A 6,021-nucleotide genomic window follows, 5' to 3' on the forward strand; every position below is an offset into this window, starting at 1 on the left:
CTTTCAGCGCTGAAAGTTAATAAAATAAGTAAAGTCTGAAAGCTGATTTTATGCTCCAGGTGTCAATACAAATTATGATTCATCGATTGAGATTCTCATTCTCAACACTAGCTAACCTATGTAGTATTATGTTTGTAGAGACACCAGAGCATCTGGAGAGAACTTATATAAAATTGAGGCTTAATTAATTTTAACAATAGACGAAATTACAGACAATATCTGTCTGTCATTTGTGTTTGTAGAGAAACCGGAGCACCCGGAGAAAACTTATATTTAAATTAGAATTATTAATTTTACTAAGAAAATCACAGACAATATCAAGCTATATTTTCAGTTGCTATTTAATTGTATTTGGAAATCCCACGAATCAGTCAGAGACCATAATATGGTCTACTAATATGGTCACCTTGCATGCAAAGAGCTAAGGGAGGTAGATTAAAATATTACATTTCTCTTGAAATGTAACCTTTTTAGGAACATTTTTCTCCTCAAAAGCATCTTTGACATCTTCTTGTCTCCTTATATCCTGCAGATTATCATAGGCCATCTTCTTACGTTTCTCTTGAAATGTAACCTTTTCAGGAACATTTTTCTCCCTCTCGTCATGTACATATTGTGACCGAATGCCTTCACTAACTTTCTTGTGTTTTTGCCTTTGCATTACGACTTGTTTCTCTGCATTTTCAGTAACCTGTTTGTTGAGTTTCTGTTCTTTTTTACATGACAAAGACTTTTTAAACTGTTTGTCATGTTTGTCTTTTCCAGAAACCTCATTGGATTTAGCTGTGGACAAGTTGAGAGGTCTTACTCCATGTCTGTCAATTTGTAACAAGGTTTTTGGTATAGGTTTCTTCTGCTTGGCTTTCCAATTTTCCACATCTCGTGCGTGAACATTTTGTGGTCTAGGTCTCTGTTCCTTCTCCTGTAACTTGCAAAGTCCAGCTTCGTGTCTTTCTATCAACCCCTGTAATTCTCGAAATTCATTATCCCGGTCAATGCATGTCTGAAGATCAGTTCCGTCTGCCGCGAACATTTTACTGTAGTCAACCTTATAATCAGTATTGGTTGTGCTGTCAGGTTTGAAATGTTTTGTAATTTCAGTCACCTTTGCAATAAAGCTGCTAATATTACACTCCTCATCTTTAAGTGTGATAGGCCTGTTGAGTTTTTCATTTGGTTGTACTCTCATCTCTTTTAACGACGCGATAACCCTCCTGGGTATACGACGAGTATCCATCTTATGTCTCTGTTTCAAATTTAAAATTCTCTATAAATTTGTTGGATTGTCCTCATCTGGCTTTAGAACACAAGTAACAAGACATTCAAAGGGTTCAGAGCTGATGTCATAGAATCTATGACACAAAGCCTGGGATCCTAGTGACATCATCAGTTAGGTAGAAGTGTAACAGGTTCAATTGCTATGGTAACCAGGAAAAGCTCTTAAGTTATTCACACTTTCTAGTAAAGGAGATGTTTCAATCCATGAAATCATTTCCAAATAAATTGATTCATAATACAAATGTAACTTCTTCCAACAGTTTAGACAAACTTCAGCCAATGTGGCTGTAATTGATATAGGGTTTCCCATTAATTTATTAATTTACGAATATACGAATCAAGTAGCACAGCTCAGTCGTGTTCTAAACCAATATTAATTTCAAAATATAACTTGATTGAAAGAAATAAACCTTCTGTGTTAAAGCGATTTCCATCTAAAAGTCCCATTTACATTATTGCGCACTGATGAGCATGCATATGCTGAATCAGTTCACTCCATAATAAGACAAGGTAATATCAGTCAGATGGGAGGCAACGTGTTTGATGCAGGTGAATGTTATAAGGCAAACTCAACAGTGTTTTCTTCATCAAAAGACGTGTTTGATGAGGAACCTAGCAATAGTTTCTAATTTCTTTTGTTGGCCGCTATCTAAGCTACGCCCTAGAGACGGCGTTCCCAGCGTGTCATTTCGTTCAACCTTAGCTTTACGTGTGTGAAAACCACCTATGTGTATGTATGTACGAGTGTGACAGCTGACCCTACTGTCACACAGACCTGAATGGTGATCGTTTCTTTTGTTTATCCTTAACATTAATTTAGACATTAATTAGTGAATAGTTTAGATTTTTATTTTTGAAAATTAGTTTCATTAGCCTGACTTTTCAGTTAACTATTTGAAGTGCACACATTTAGTTAACTTTATTTGTCAGTTCTTTATATTTTTTGTTAAATGCAATAAATTAATTTCTTTGTTTTGAGTTGCCAGTTTCCTTTAGAGCTGCTGCTGGAGGGTCACAGAAGAGCTCCAGCTACTTGACGTCCTTATATGGCTGGCAAACCTCCTCAGCGGGTCATTCCATTTGTTTGCCAGGGGACGAGGACATTTGGTTTTCTTTAGTTTAATTTGACCATTTTTTTAATGTTTCTTCTATTTGGTACTTTCATTCTAATGTTTGTTTAATTTAAAGATTTGGTATTGTATTGATTAGTATTTGTTTAAGTTTTTGTATGTTTAAATACCCCTCGTGTGTCAGCAGTGGTCTGATCAGCCACTATTTAAGTTCCCCTCATGTCTTTTTTTTTAGGTCAGTTTTGTGCTTGAGTTCTTTGTGTTACTACCTGAGTTGGAGTTTGTTATGTTGACCTCAGTTTTTGGGCCCTGTTCTTCATTGTTTAATTATTTTTGAACTTTTTTGTAATAAATTAAGATTATTTTTGGATTCCATTCAGCGTCTCTCTGGCTGGTTTATGTAAGAACCCTCACAACGAGCATGCAAATAGCTAAGAGAGATAGAGGAAAACAGAATTATTTATTCGTGACGCTCTCTTCCAAATGACCTGCACAAGTTTTGACTCACTCCATCAACAGTCTTCATGCTTTTTTCCCGGCATTTGAATTTCAGTGTCATAGCAATATCAGAAACCTGGCTCACCTCTGAGAAGGGAGCAGACTTCCTGTTGGGAGGGTATGAGTTCAATTATATAAGCAGAAAGAATAAAAATAGGTGGAGGTGTAGCCTTGTACATAAATAATGAACTAAAATACAAGGTAGTAGAAAAAATGTCAGTGTCAGTTGGTGATGTAATGGAATGCATTACTATTGAAATTGAGTTTGAGAAGCAGAAAAATATTATAGTTAGCTGTGCGTACAGAGCACCAGCATCTGACACTGAAGTCTTTATAAATTACATGGAAATATTGTTTGCTAAGATTTATCAAAAGGTCATTTTCATCTGTGGAGACTTTAACATTGACATGTTGAATCCAAACAAGGTTAAAAGTACAGATAACTTTATTGATACTATGCATAGTTTAGGTTTATATCCACTAATTACTAAACCAAGTAGAATAACACACAGTTCAACCCTGATTGACAATATATTTACTAATTACATGGAAAATAAATTAAGTGGACTTATTATAAATGATATCAGTGACCATCTACCAGTCTTTGTTATCCTAGAAGAGGTTTCCAGAAAAATAAATGAGGGCACCAACATCACATATAAAAGAATAATGTCAGAAGACTCAATAAGAGCATTAAGAAATGATTTACAAGCAGAGAACTGGAAAGGGTTGTATGAAGAAAAAAATATTGATAAAGCTTTTGAGATATTTCTCAAAATATTTAAAACATTTTATAATAAAAACTGTCCAAATGTACCTTGTAGTTACAGGCAAAAAACCCCCAAATATAAACCATGGACTACTAAAGGATTACACAACGCATGTAAGAAAAAGAATAATCTATATAAACAATTTATAAAATATAAAACGTTGGAAGTAGAGCAAAAATAAAAAAACTTATAAAAATAAATTAACTATTATTATGAAAAAATGTAAAAAAAGAATATTATTCTAAAATATTAGAAAACAATAAACAAGACATTAAAGGAATTTGGAAAACTTTACAAAGCTTGATAAGAAAGAATTCTTCTAATACTACTCACCCTAACTATATTAATTATAATGACAAAACCCTGAATGAAACAGTTGAGATAGTAAATGGATTTAATGAATATTTTGTAAATGTAGGGCCTAAGTTAGCAGAACAAATAAATATATCAAACCAACTGGATATGGGTACACTGGAAATTTGTATAAAACAAAATACTTCATCTATGTACCTGAAACCAGTAGACAAAATCAAAATTAAGGAAATAGTTAATCACTGTAATAATAAAAAAAATCAATGGACTGGAATGAAATTAACATGTCACTTATAAAAAGGATAATCGATGATATTGCAGACCATCTGACTTACATCTGCAACCTGTCATTCATAACTGGAACATTTCCAAATGCAATGAAAATTGCAAAGGTTATTCCTCTATTTAAATCTGGCAATACGCATATTATTAACAATTATAGACCTATGTCTCTCCTTTGTCAATTTTCAAAAATACTAGAAAAAGTTTTTAGTAAAAGGTTAGATAATTTCATTGAAAAGCAAAACATTCTGACTGATTGTCAATATGGTTTCAGAGAAAACCGATCAACTTCAATGGCACTAATAGCGTTAACAGAAGAAATTATAGACAATATGGATAAAAAGAAATTTGCAATTGCTGTATTTCTGGATCTCAAAAAAGATTTTGATACCATTGATCATAACATATTACTAAAAAAACTGGAAAGATATGGAATTAGAGGGGTGGCATTAACCTATGTAGTCGCTGCCCGCCGTGTGGCGTACAAGCATGTGGCGCTTTAATAAGGCTTCGTAATAATGGACGGCATACCGAGTTCTCATTTCGACTCTGTTGGACAGCACGGACTTCAAACTTTATAAAACTGGTGTTTTTATATTGGTTTTGTGGTCATTTACTTCAAAATAAAGCCAGAAATAAGATTGATAATTTCCGCCTTATTTTGTGGGGTCTAAATGTTCCACATTTCGAAACAACCAATAAAAATGTGTTGACGGTCTGTTGCTAGGTAGAATGGAGACACGCGGAAAGAGACGAGGGGGTTTGGATCCGGCAAGAGACTAGGGCACAGTGATGCTGTGGATTTTACTAAGAGTGTTTCGATGGGTTTTTTAGACTCTGAGTGTGTTTGTTAGAGTTTGTGGTGTGTGCAGGGTTAGTAGTAGTTTTGCTAGCTGGCTTCATAGCGAGCGCTGACGCACAGAGAAGAGAGACTGCACGCCGGGATGGCCATTTAGACCTCGTCTGCAAAGGGTTAAACTGGATTAGGAGTTACATTGGAAAAAGGAAACAATTTGTAGAATTAGATGGCCAGAAATCAGACTTACTAAACATAACCTGTGGGGTTCCGCAGGGATCAGTGCTGGGTCCTAAATTGTTCAATTTGTATATAAATGACTTAGTTAAGGTATCAAACCTTATAAAATACATTATATTTGCAGATGACACAAGTATTTATTGTTCTGGAGAAAACATTCAACAACTCTCAGAAGTGGTCAACACAGAAATAGAAAAATAAACATATTGGTTCAAAAATAATAAATTATCAGTAAATTTAGATAAAACAAAATTTATGATATTTGGAAATAATAAAAAACAGGAAAATAATTCAATTAAGATATCAATTGACAGTGTTTATTTAGAACAAGTACACGAAATAAAATTCTTAGGTGTCATATTAGACGATAAATTTAGCTGGAAACCACAGATCAGCCTAGTAAAATCTAAAATAGCCAAAAGTGTTGCTGTTCTAAGAGGAATTACTTTTGTCCTGTACTATAAATCTCTGTTTATTCTATATAACACACTCACTGTACCACATTTAACATATTGTGTGGAAATTTGGGGAAATACATACAAACAAATTTACAGCCATTATGCGTCTTACAAAAAAAATCAATCCAAATACTTCATAAAGTGGGATATTGGGAACATAAACCGGTTATTTATCAAATCAAATCTACTAAAATTCTGGGACCTTGTGTCATGATCCGTGGTTTTCTGTTTATTTTGAGTTTTTCTATGTGATCCTGTTTCCCTGTGAGTCTCTGTCCTGTCCTCCCCGTTGATTGCTCCCCAGGTGTGTCTCATTC

At 34.1% G+C, this 6,021-nt stretch overlaps 1 protein-coding gene and 1 long non-coding RNA gene across 3 annotated transcripts in view; both read right to left on the reverse strand.

Moving 5' to 3' along the window:
• LOC106951201 (uncharacterized) overlaps positions 1–828 on the reverse strand; it is a 20,761-nt gene extending 19,933 nt beyond the window's left edge. The window contains exon 1 of the long non-coding RNA XR_001425769.1: positions 479–828. This is a non-coding gene — a long non-coding RNA (uncharacterized LOC106951201). The remainder of the gene's footprint in view (positions 1–478) is intronic.
• LOC106951200 (calponin homology domain-containing protein DDB_G0272472-like) overlaps positions 1–1,981 on the reverse strand; it is a 9,790-nt gene extending 7,809 nt beyond the window's left edge. For both annotated transcript variants that reach the window (XM_015038584.1, XM_015038585.1), the window contains exon 1: positions 1,977–1,981. The gene's annotated coding sequence lies outside the window, so the exon portion shown is untranslated. The remainder of the gene's footprint in view (positions 1–1,976) is intronic.
• Between the last annotated feature and the right edge of the window lie 4,040 nt (positions 1,982–6,021).

The sequence above is a fragment of the Poecilia latipinna genome, unplaced genomic scaffold (assembly GCF_001443285.1).
Source record: "Poecilia latipinna isolate Pla-1442-1.1 unplaced genomic scaffold, P_latipinna-1.0 Scaffold446, whole genome shotgun sequence".
Lineage (NCBI taxonomy): Eukaryota > Metazoa > Chordata > Actinopteri > Cyprinodontiformes > Poeciliidae > Poecilia > Poecilia latipinna.